We start from the raw sequence: 13,421 nt of genomic DNA on the forward strand, positions 1-13,421 counted from the left end.
GAACTCCGTTTACTACCTTAGGCTCCTGTGAAGTGGTGGGCGAGTGAAACAAATTCCTGCTGCCAAATTAAATCATTTAAGTCACCCAAGTTTCCTGTTTGAAAAGTGCTTTCGGCATACACGGTTTATGGACTGTGGAATCATCCCTTCTTTGTCCATTTTGTAATAAATACCCATTTTCATGTATGAGGCCTAAAGTGACAAATGCACAATGTAAACATCACCTAGGCTCGCCACATGATGATTCCTGCAGAACTGACGCGCCTTAGCACTTCCCTCCTTGTGGGGAGGCACATGAGCACAGGCCACCCGGTAACGGAGCCGCCTGTGGGCTCATTTATGAGCATACAGTTCTCGTGGGTCTAACATTTATTAATAGAAGTACACGTGGGGGTGTTGGCAGCCAAACTGCCCTGAGCAATGTGTCCTAACCTTCACCGGTTTCTCCTGCTGGGATAGAACACATTCTTGGCTTTCATTTAAGAAGCATTCTGTGAAATTATAAGTTATAAATGATAAAATTATAATTTTCTTTTTATTGCAACTAAAATTGCATGTCCTCTGTGCCTTCCTCCTGTAGGCCCAAGGTCGTAAGATGCAGATTGTATTATTGTTCAGGATGGCAAGGCCAACAGATGAAGAGGTGACTGCCATTGAAAAGATAGTTTGTTATACAGGCAGATCCCACATCAAGGGGGCACATATGCCCTGGGGAAGCATACGGGGAAGGACCAGGATAGGTCAAGAGGCAGAAGAATCAAGGGAAGACGTAGCAGGAGACTTTCCTGTGGTTACTGTGGGGAGGAGATGGGGAGGCGGACTAAGCAGGCTTAAAGACTGGCTAGTTTGCTGGGCGCAGTGGCTCAAGCCTGTAATCCCAGCACTTTGGGAGGCCGAGGCGGGTGGATCACGAGGTCAGGAGATCGAGACCATCCTAGTCAACATGGTGAAACCCCGTCTCTACTAAAAATACAAAAAATTAGCTGGGCATGGTGGCGCGTGCCTGTAATCCCAGCTACTCAGGAGGCTGAGGCAGGAGAATTGCCTGAACCCAGGAGGCAGAGGTTGCGGTGAGCCGAGATCGTGCCATTGCACTCCAGCCTGGGTAACAAGAGTGAAACTCCGTCTCAAAAAAAAAAAAAGACTGGCTAGTTTGATAATTTCAGCAGCCTCCTGGAAATGGGGGCTGTTCCCGGTTGTCTGGTGCCTGGTCCTGGGGTGATTAGGGCAGGTGGATGGTGACCCAGAGTATGGAAGCCAGTAAGGGAGGTGGTTGGGCTCTGGATTGGTTGGTTTGCATGTGTCAAGCAAACTGGCAGATGAGCTCTTTAACATCTCTAGGAACTGGATCATTCCTAGAGGGGCAGTCCAGCGTCAGCATGGCCCCATGATGTCAAAGCATCAATTACAGAAACCAGAAACCATGGTGATGACACACACCAATCCCTGTGGGTCCCTGGTTGATGGAGGCATTTGATTTTATCTTTTGTGGGAACACAGAGAAAACCAAACGTGGCATGCTTGTATGCTTCATGCAAAAGGGCTTCCAACATGAACAAGGCTCCATGTAGATGTAAATGTTGCTTTTTAAAATTTGAATGGGTGATATATTCCTGTGGTCCAAAAATTTAAAAGCTTTGAAAGGTTTTGTAGAAAGTATCACTCTGCTTCCTGTCCTTATTCTACCTCCCAAAATTGATTAGTTTCTGGTGTATCCTGCCAATATTTCTTCATGCAAATGCCAAACAAATGTAAGCATACACTTTTTAGACAATAGCTGAAAGAATTCCTCTCGAGTCTATATAATTTAGCATTTATGGTCAATAACAACGTTGCTTGAAGCTGTGTCTATATTGTTGTCTGTCTGTCTATCTAATCTATCTGAAGCACTTTGGAAATAGATGATCTACTCATAAGTTTTGCTTCTGAAGGGCTTGGCTGATGTGCAGCACATCATATCTTAAATAAGTGCAATTTTATTAGAATTCTGGGCAAAGCATTACACTTCCTGTTATTCGCTGCTGTCTGTTTTGGGGGTGGAGGTGAGAATAGGGGTGGTGGGGAAGTGCCCCAGGATGGTGAATTTGCCACAGGCCAAAGGGATGCTCTTGGTCTTACAGATAGTAACCTTGAGAGCAAATGTCTCTCCTGTGCGCACACTCACACTAAACAATCTTGAGGCAGATGTCCTAACACCAAAATAGCTGCCCATTTATATATTTACAATAGAAATAGCTGACCCCCAAATCAGAATACTTAGAAATCATGTCCTGCCAGAGTATTTACTCCCTACAAGTAGGAAAAGTCAAATAATGATCTAAAGCTGGCTCTGCCAATATAGGAAATGTAATGGAGGGAATTAATTAAATTAATGCCTCTGAAAATATTATTGGACCAAGACTTTGGAGTTTTCACAGAGGGCATTTTCACACCAAAAAAAGAAAATCAATAAATAAGCCATTTTAAAAAGTGACTGTACCATGCTTTTTTCCCCCACTGTGGACAAGTGAAAACTCGACATAAGCAATGAGTTTATTGGAAATCTCTGAGCTGAATGAAGAGACAACAGGAATGAATTCACCCATGGAGTCTAAGCCGTAGTATCTCTCATGTCAGAGTGGCCTTGCCCATAGGCGGCTGTGACTGGAATGTTCAGATGTGGGTTAGGAGGGAGGACTCTCCTCCAGTCTTAAAGAGTCCCACCTCACCAGGGAAACATTTCTCCAGGAGGAGTGTGATGGGAGAGGACAGGGCACTCATGTTTCCATGCTCTGACGGTGCCCTCTTCGATGGAACTACTATGGCTGACTGCTAGATTAGACACTCTGAGTTGGTTGGGTTGGTCTAGATTTCCTCTCCACCAGATGGTGCTTGATGGGCAATGAACAAGTTTGCTTCTGCAGCGCTGCTGTGGCTGACTGCCCTTCCTCCAACACGTTCTTCCTTAGACGCTTCGGTACATATAGACAGGTCTTACAGCCAAGATTCAAGATCCATTCTTTCCATTCAAAAAGAATTGACACCTATCATTTATTCTAATCAATTAAGTGTCAGTTTTGGAACATAATGTACAAATAGCAATCTTTTATTATGATTGTATTTTTTTAATGACAGGGTCTCACTCTGTCACCTAGGCTGAAGTGCAGTGACATGAACATGGCTCACTGCAGCCTCGACCTCCTGGACCCAAATGATCCTCCTACCTCAGCCTCTCAAGTAGCTGGGACTACAGGTGTGTGCCACAATACATGGTTTTTTTTTTTAATTTTCATAAAGACAGGGTCTTGCTATGCTGGTATTAAACCCTGCCCCTCAAGCAGTTCTCCTGCCTCAGCCTCCCAAAATGCTGGGGCTAAGAGAGAACAGATCTGGAGGTGGAGATTTGGGAAGATCATAAGGAAAGAGGACCTATGTAAAGCCACGAGACTGGACTTGATCACCATGAGAGCAAGAATAAATAGAAAAGAGTTCTCAAGACTGAGCCCTGGAGCTCCCTAACATTAGGAGATCCCAGGGAAGCAGAGTGAGGCACATGTGAGCTTGTGTTACACAGCAAACGCTGACTGATACAAGGGCTAATTTCCTTCACGTGCAAAGAACTCCGACTCCTCTTTCTTATTCAAAGAACCCCTATGAATCAATAAGTAAAATAATAATAAAAGGAGAGTGAGACGGGTCAGGGAATATGAAAAAAGTGAGAAGAATGTGGAGTCCTGGAAGCTGAATGAAGAAAGTGTTTCAAGGAACAGCCAAGGATCAGTGTATAAGAGAGACTTATTATACATACAGTGAGGATGGGAAAAGGATCTGGATTGGAACACAGTGGAAGTCACTGTCGACCTTCACAAGAGCAATTTTAGTGGAGTGATGAGGGCGGCAAAGACATGATTGGAATAAAAAGGCGTATGGTAAAAATTATCCTTCTCCCTCCTATCAATCATCTGCCCATCTCCTAGAACTCCTACTCCGACCCAGGGAACCACTTTTATTAATTTCTTATTTACACATCAAGAGTTTTTATGCAAATGTAAGTATACATGAAAATATATATTCTCACTCTTTACTTTTTTATACAAAAGTTAGCATTCTATGTAGGCTTCTGGATACCTTGCTGTTTTTCCTAAGCTATCCTGAGGCTCTTTACCTATCTGTTCTTAAAGAGCTTCCTCATTCTTGGTTGGCTTCTGTACAATGGTTCATTGTGGATGTACCCTGACCAGTTCCCTGTTAATAGACATATGGGCTGTTTCCAGTGTTTTATGGATGATTATAAAAACAATTCTTCAGTGAATGACCTTTTCACAATACATGTGTGGGTATATTTATAGGGCAATTCTTCCAAAGTGGCTTTCTGGGTCCAAGGTTAGATTAATTCATAATTTGGTCAATGTTGCAGATTTCCACAGGAGTCATGCCAGTTTGCGTTCACGTCAGCAACATATGTGAAGACAGTTAAGCCTCGATTCATGGAAAGTAAGATTATTTGAGATATTTTGACATTGAAAAATAAGAAGCAAAGGATACACCTGAATACGCAAAATTTCTTATCCATGAGAATATATTTGCAGAATAGAGATTCTGATTGATTTGCAGGGGTTCTTTCCATTACCACAGGAAGGAAATCAGTCCTTGTATCCGTTAGCTTTTGCTGTATGAGACAAACTCCAAAGTGGGTGGCTAAACAGCTGTTTATTCAGCTCCTGGTTCTTTGGGCCTGCAATATGGGTTGGGATTAGCTGGGTGCTTCTGCTCTTTGGGTCTGGGCTGGGCTGATCTTGGCTGGGCTTGCTGAGGAACAGCTAGGGTGGGAGCACTCAGCTGGCTGTTTTTTTTCTTTCTGCTCCATGTGATCAATCAGCCTCCTCCATCAATGGCCTAGGCTTTTTCACAAGGCAGCTCATGGTTCAAGAGTGGTCAGAGCGCGAATGCTCTCATGCAAGTGCTTTTCAAGCCTCTGCATCACATTCCTACCATCCCATTGGCTTAAGCAAGTCAAGTCCAGTCTCCATGTGATAAGACACAACCCAATGCTATGGATACAGGGAAGCATGAACAAATTAAGGTCATTACTGTGATCAATCCATGGCGGTCCACAAAGGCCTAATCTTAATTCTCTGTCCTAAGTATTTTGGGTTATCACTCTAGTCCCTTTATTGATAAAGCAAGGGACTGTGCCAGAAGTGGCAATGATCCTTGAAGCAACGGATCACAACAGTTTCAGTTCTGGAGGATGAACTTCCTTACAGTGAAGCTCTTGCCTTCTGTAGAGAGACCACTCATGATGGTGACAGAGTTATGAGTACCGGGTGCAGGACTACGTGGGATGTGGAATGTGGATCACTTTCATGGCTTTAAAAGCAGATTTTTGTTTTCCAAAGCGGTCGGTTTTCCTTCACTCAAAGGGAGCTTAATGACCAGGTATCCCTCTGGCATTCCATACAACCCAGCAGGACAGGTTTGATCTTTGCTGATTTCAACTGCTAACGTGTTTCAGTGGAAACAGACCACATCCAAGCCAGAGCTCTCAGAATCACGCTGGGACAGTCAGGTGACTGAAGTGAAATGTTGACTCATTGAAAATAGTCTTCTTGACCCTTGTTCCCATCTAATTTATATTTTTCATTTCGTAAATGGAGTTGAGTTGACTGAGTCAGCCTAGGAACCTGCTATTTTGGGGCGAAAAGTCTATAATAAAATCCATGAAATTAGTCCTCTGAGAGTGTGGGCGGAGAGGTGACAGTGGCTGTGTGACCCCTGAGGCATGACTGTTTCTGTGATGTGATGTTGTCACCCACGTGCAGGCCTGGGAAACCAAGGAGAGCCCTTGACAGAGGGCAGGAAGAGAAGGAGAAAGAGAAGTGAGTTTTATTGAGCACCTACTGTATCCCAAGTATTGTACAAGGCACTGTGTATACAGAGATGCATAACATGCTCTCTCAGTCCTGAATAGACATCTGACAGCATGTAAGAAATTCCACGAAAACACAGTATCAAGAAGGAAGAGGAGAAGGTGGCACAGATAGGGAAGGAGGAAAAAGAGAAGAAACAAAAGGAATTACAGCAAAAGAGAAGGTATGTCAAAGACCCACTACCTGGAGGGGCATTGGAAGACTTTCTTCACCATTGTCGAAAGAGGCCCTGACTGCTTCAGTCTCTAGTTGGCCTTCAGATAGCATCAGCTCACAAAGAGTGTGAGCTTCAAATCCACCCCGGTTGCAGGGGCGGGCAGGATCCACAGCCTGTTTATTCCTGAGAATGCGCTGCACTCCCGGCTCAGATTTGAGAGTTAAGAGTTATGTGGCCTGGAAACTTCTTTCACTGTCATCCTTCCACTGGAATTTGGTGTGGCTAAAAGTCTTTGGACTTTAAGTCTGAGAGACATGGTTTTAAATCCTCCATCCTGTCTGCATTCACTCACTGGTCTCACAGGTAGGTGTAGGGCGGCTACTCTGCATGGGCTCTGGGGTTATAGACAAGGCAGATGAGGGTCCCGACCCTGTGGGGGTTTACATTCTAGCTGGAATGACACAAAATGCAGTGGTTAGTTACAACAGGGATTGTGGCCGGGTAAATGCATGTACCATGGAGAGACCCGATGTGGCTGGGGATCTGCGGGAGCTTTCATGAGTGAGTGACTTAACTGAGTGCTGAAATGTAGACGAAGGATAAGTGAGGGGATGGGACGTAGAGGAGGGCAGCCAGAGCGAGAACAGCATGTGCAAAGGGCCTGAGGCAAGAAGGAAGCTGGCCTAAGCGTGGTCTCACTTCAGTTTACGACCTGCTTCCCTACATTGCTCAAGAAGAGTGAGTTAGGCTGGTCACAGTGGCTCAGGCCTGCAATCCCAGTATTTTGGGATGCCAGGACTAGGAGATGGCTTGAGGCCAGCAGTTTGAGACCAACCTGGACAACATAGTGGGACCCTCATCTCTATAAAGCATTTTAAAAAGTATCCAGGCACAGTGATACACATGTATAGTCCTAGCTACTCAGGAGGCTGGAGGATCAAGCCTGGGAGGTCAAGGAAGCCAAAGAGCTATGATCGTACCACTGCACTCCAGTCTGGGTGACAGAGTGAGACCCTGAAAAAAAAAAAAAAAAAAAAAAGGCTGCATTGAAAAGAACAGTGAGTGTGAAGTGCCTCATTGGGTGGTTCATAGTAGGTCTTCTCTTTTATCCAAGGACTTTCAATGTCCACCTCCTCTTTATTAAAGCCCTCTGGAACTTTGCTTTTCTTAAAAAGAGTGGAATTTAGATGACTTTGCAGCAATTGGGATCCAGGAAGCCAGACGCTCCCCATGGCCCAGGACTGGCCTGTGAATGATAAAGAGGTGAAACTGTGTTGTTGAGCTAATGAGTAGGTGGTAGATGGCTGCTGCCTGAACCAGCTCTTGGTGGGATTGGCCAGGAGAATGTGCGTTTTCCACTGTTACCTTTGTCCAAAAATTACCAGTTTCTTCTTCACCCTGCATGAACAAGCCAAATGACTATAGGATTTCTCAGCGATAGGTCTCCAGTGAGCCTTAATTATTCATATGGATGGATTAATTATTCAAGCTGACGAATTAGGGTGTGCAGTGCGTGGGCTCACCAGTAAAACAAGAGCCCATGTGAACAGAGTTCGGCAGAGACAAGACCGGTTGCTCTGCCAAATTTAATTCAATGCATGCCTGGGCAGAGGGGTTTCTTCAGTCCTGACTTACCCTTGACTTCCAGGCTGCACTCCGTGGGTTTCAGGAGTGACTTCTTTAACACCTTCCGGACCAGAAGAGAAGCGTTGTCAGGGCCTGTCCCTGGGGTGCGGCTGGGCTCCTGAGCCAGGCAATGTTGATCTTGAATTGATGATGTCTCTGCCAAGGTTGCTTTTGTGTTTGCTTCTTGATCACTTGCTGTGAAATGTGTTCATTAGTGGTAATGAAGCAGATCTTTGGCATAAATTCTTATCCCAGCAGGGACTGATGAAATTGAAAATCAGCAGAGTCAAGGAGAGGGAGCCCAGTCTCCCAACAAATGTGGATTCCTTCGAGATGTCCCACTAGGATGGCGGGAGCAGCCTCTCTGGAGCCTCCGAGCACTTCTGCTGCCCCACATCACCTCCTCACCCTGGTAGAGCCCAGCTCTCTCTGGGGACCCCACTTTCCTTTCACCCCTTCCAGGGAAGGCTGCTAAGTTTCCATGTCCACCAAGGTTAGCGCATTACCAATTGCAGGCCATAAGCTCTGTCCTGCACAAGCACCAGTATCTCTGAGGCTCCAGCTCCTCCCCCCTCCATTCCATCATCCAGGGCCTCATAGTTCCTCATAGTGCCCCTCACCTGCAGGCATGCTGACAGTGCAGACTTAGCGCCTTGCTCTCCAGCTCTCCAACCACACTGTCTTCTGCTGCCCTCAGACATGCACTACCATGGCCACATGCTGGACTAATGATCTGAAACCATGCAACCTATAAAAGAATAACCCAAACCTGCAGCAAGAGGCTGCAACCTCTTGCTCTTTGTAGCTCGATGTCTTACTGATTCTAACTACAATCAAATGCCTATGAGTATGTGTTTGTATGTATGTGTGTGTGTATATATGCATGTGTATATATACATACACACATACATACACAAAGTATATATACACAAATACATGTATCTGTGTGAGCACATGTGCATAATGCATACGTGTGTACATGTATGATGCAATGTGTACAAGTATGATGCATATGTGTGGTGCATGTGTGTAAGTGTATTTTGCATGTGTATACACGTATGAGGCATGCATACATTTGTACATGTAATCATGGTAAAATATACATAAAATTAATCATTTTAAATCATTTTAAGTGTATAGTTCAGTGGCATTTAAGTACATTTACGACACTGTGCAAGAGTTTCTACCATCCATTTTCAGAACTTTTCCATCTCCCCACCTAAAACTCTGCACCCCTTAAATGCTAACTCTCCATTCTCCTCCCCCAGCACCTGGTAATCCCCTTTCTATTTTCTGTCTCTGTGAGCCTGACTCCTTGGAGTACCTCCTATGAGTGGAATTGCCTGGTATTTGTCTCTTCAGGGACTGGCTTGTTTAGCATACTATCCTCAAGTTTCCCTCGTGTCATGGCATGTGATGGGATTTCCTTCCTCTTTAAGACCGAATCATATTCCACTGTATGAATGTACTACATTTTGTTTGTCTGCTCCTCCATTGATGAATACTTGGGTTTTCGCTTTTCCGCTGTTGTGAATAATGATGCTATGAACCAAGTATCTATTTGAGCCCCTGCTTTCAGTTCTTTTGGGTGTATACCCAGAAGTGGAATTGCTGGCTCCCATGGTAATTCTGTTTAACTTCTGAGGAATTGCCAAACTGTTTTTCTCAGCAATTGCATCATTAGTTGAGCAAGGGTTCCAATTTCTCCACATCCTCGCCAGCACTTGCTATTTTCCATTTGTTTGTTTAAATAATGGCCACCCTAATGGGTATAAAGTGATCGCTTATTATGGATTTGACTTGCATTTTGCTTTGCATTTCCCTAATGATAGTGATGTGGAGCTTCTTTTCATGTGCTTATTGGCAGTTTGTCTGTCTTATTAGGAGAAATGTCTTTTCAAGTCCTTTGCCCATTTTTGAATTGGGCTGTTTGAGTTTTTTGTGTTGCACTGTGGGAGTGCTCCATATATTTTTGGTTGGCAGTTTTTTGTTCCTTTCCATGGGTTGCTTTTTCACTGTGTCTTTTTTGTGCGTGTGTGATGGAGTCTCACTTTGTCACCCAGGCTAGAGTGCAGTGGCATGATCTCGGCTCACTTCAACCTCCGCCTCCCGGGTTCAAGTGATTCTCCTGACTCAGCCTCCCAAGCAGCTGGGACTACAGGCGACTGCCACCACATCCAGCTAATTTTTGTATTTTTAGTAGAAACGGGGTTTCACCATATTTGTCAGGCTGGTCTCGAACTCCTGACCAGGTGATCTGCCTGCTTCAGCCTCCCAAAGTGCTAGGGTCACAGGCGTGAGTCACTGCTCCCGGCCACTGTGTCATTTGATAGACAACAGTTTTTAATCTTGCTTAAGTCCAAGTGATCTATTTTTCCTTCTGCCACTTGTACTTTGGTTGTCATATCCAAGAAATCACGGCCAAAACCAGTGTTGTGAAGATTTTCGCCTATGTTTTCCTGTAGTTTTTTTTTTTTTTTTTAAATAGTTTTAGCTTTAATGTTTACGTTTGTGATCCATTTTGGGTTAATTTTTGTATATCATGTAAGGAAAGCGTTCAACTTTATTCTTCAGCGTAAGAATATCCAGTTTTCTCAGCATTGTTTGGTAAAAAGACTGCCCTCTTCCCATTGAATGGTCTGGTACCATTGTTACCAATCATTTTGCTGTGTGTGTGAGGGTTTATTTTGGGGCACTCAATTCTAGTCCATTGGTTTGTATGTCTGTATTTATGCCAGTACCTCATTGTTTTGCCTAATGTAGATTCGTAGTAGGCAATCAGAAAGTCCAAGACATTCCCTTTGAGTATTTCTACCCCCTAAGATTGCCTTGGTGATTTAGGATCTCCTGAAATTCCTTATGAATTTTAAGATCAGGTTTTCCACGTGCAAAATGTTTTGTCTTATTGGATTCTTTCAATTCATTGATCTCACTCATTTCTCTCTACCATTAATCCTCTTACATTCTCTTCCATGGTCCATCCTTATCACTGCTTTCTTGCAAACAGTCTCAATTTTCTTGCCCCTCTTTTCATCACGCAAGCTTAGGTTCCAACCATCTGCCTTCTGTTGCCTGAACTCATGTGTAAGTACTACCATTGTTGCTGCTGCTGTTAGGGTAATAAGAACAGCTAATACAGGTTAAGTGATCGTTAGGAACCAGACACAGTTCTAATCACTCTATATGAATTAACCCATCCAGTTCTCTTAATTCATTGAAATATTGATGGAGAATACAAGAAAGACTAGAGTCCTTATAAATTCATAATTATTAACACAAATGAATACTCAGCACTGGCCTAAAATCTTACTATTTTTCTAGTAGACTGACTTTTCCACTCTCCAAAAATGATTATTTCTTACTTTCTTCATGGTTTCCAAATCTCAACCTTCCACATTTATTCTCAGTGGATGACCTTGCTTCATACTCCATTGGAAAAATAGAGGCCCTCTGGTGGGAGCTCCTGCTACCAAGCCATGGACCTACATTCATCTGCTTTCATCTGCTCCTTCATTCTTGGTGGGCTAGGATTTCTCTGCCACAATCGCTCTACAGGGAACTCCTGATCCATTCCTCCTCAGTCTCGAAAGAATTTCACTCCCTTTGCTGTTTCCTGTCTCATCCTCATTAACCTCTTCATCTACTGGATGCAACGTTTACTACCGCCACCACCCCGGATTCCACATCATCTGGCTTAACACGTCTTTTCCTTGACTCCATGTTGTCTGGCTTAGCACGTCCAAAGTAGCTTATCTCTTCCTTTCTTTCCTTCTCTAAACCCCCTTCCTCCTAATGATCCATCTTGGTGAACAGCACCTTCATCTACCAATTTTCTCCATCGGGAAACTTGGGAGACTTTCTTCACACTCTCTCCTCTCCCTCCCTCCATCCATGCAATCAGGATATCCTGTGGATTCTACCTCCAAATCCAATCTCACGTGCCTGCACTTCTCCAGCCCCACTGCCACCTGCCACCTCCTCGTCTGGTCACTGCCATCTCTATTCTGCAAGCGGCAGCTACAGTTATTTTCTAAACCCAAAACTGAATCAGGTAATTCTCTGCTGAAAATCCTATAATCACTTCCATTGCATCTGCAGTGAAATCCAAACTCCTCTACCTGGCCAGCCTCGCCCAGCCTCACTGGGCTGCTGCCAGGTTTTCCAGCATCACTTCCTTCCTTCTTTCTCCAGCAACTCTGACCTTCTCTTAGTTCTTCAGAGACACCAAGCTCTGTTCTGCCTCAGGGACTTGGCATGAAACATTTCCTCTACCTAAACTGTCCCTTCCCCTCGCCCCGCCCTGGGGCCTCCCTGATTCCTCATCCTTCACGTCTTCAGATAAGTGGGTATTAGTCCATTCTTGCATCACTATAAAGAAGTATTTGAGACTTGGCAGTTTATAAGGAAGAGAGGTTTAATTGGCCTAGAGTTCTGCAGGCTGTACAGGAAGCATGGCAGCATCTGCTTCTGGGGAGGCCTCTGGGAAGGCAAAAGGGCAGCAGGTGTGTCACATGGTGAAAGCAGGAGCAAGTCAGTGAGGGGGGAGTGCCACGCACCTTCAAATGATCAGATCTCACAAGAACTCACCCTCCACTGCTGGACAGCACCAAGGTGTTGGTGCCAAACCATGCATGAGAAACTGCCTCCATGATCCAGTCACCTCCCACCAGGCCCCACCTCCAACGTTGGAGATTACATTTCAACATGAGATTTGGATGGGAGGCTGGGTGTGGTGGCTCATGCCTATAATCCCAGCACTTTGGGAGGCCAACGTGGGTGGATCACTTGAGGTCAGGAGTTCGAGACCAGGCTGGCCAACATGGTGAAACCCCATCTCTACTGCAAATGTAAAAGTTAGCTGGGCATGGTGGTGTGTACCTGTAATCCCAGCTACTCAGGAAGCTGAGGCAGGAAAATTGCTTGAACCTGGGAGGCAGAGGTTGCATTGAGCCTAGATAATGCCATTGCACTCCAGCCTGGACAACAGAGGGAGACTTCATCTTAAAAAAAAAAAAAAAGAGAGAGAGAGGTTTGGATGGGGACACATATACATATCCAAACTATATCATCTTCCTTGTCAACACAGTGTCAGGTAGGTCCTCATTCATCTTTTTCAAAGTGCACTATTTATTTTCCCTCATACTGTTGACCTCATGTGAAATTATACATCTATTGCTTTGTCTCTTGTCTGTTTACCTGTTACACCTACATGTGATTATATCAGTTCTGTGTCTATTTGGGCTCATGGCTGTTCTCCTGAATCTAGCACAGGGCCTGATCATGTAATATGTATTCAATGAATCTGCAAGTCTGCAGGAAGGTGAATTGTCTCTCAGGTGTTTTAAAGTGAGCTGCGGGGTTGATACATAGCCTATGTATTTACTCCCAGAAAACTGGTCAGCCCAATGTGTTTCATAAAAGGAAAACATGGCCACAGCAGAATCCCAGCAGAAGTCTGTGACAGGGCTGGTTGGGGAGGTGGGGGCCAGGCGGCCTCGTAAACTGTAATAGAGCAGATTTTTCTTCACTGGGAATTTATGGATTATTGTATCAGAATGAAGCTGAGTTTTTTTGTTTTTTTTTTTGGGACGGAGTTTTGCTCTTGTTACCCAGGCTGCAGTGCAATGGCGCGATCTCGGCTCACCGCAAACTCCGCCTCCTGGGTTCAGGCAATTCTCCTGCCTCAGCCTCCTGAGTAGCTGGGATTACAGGCACGCGCCACCATGCCC

Source organism: Cebus imitator, unplaced genomic scaffold (genome assembly GCF_001604975.1).
Source record: "Cebus imitator isolate Cc_AM_T3 unplaced genomic scaffold, Cebus_imitator-1.0 Scaffold231, whole genome shotgun sequence".
NCBI classification, from domain to species: Eukaryota; Metazoa; Chordata; class Mammalia; order Primates; family Cebidae; genus Cebus; species Cebus imitator.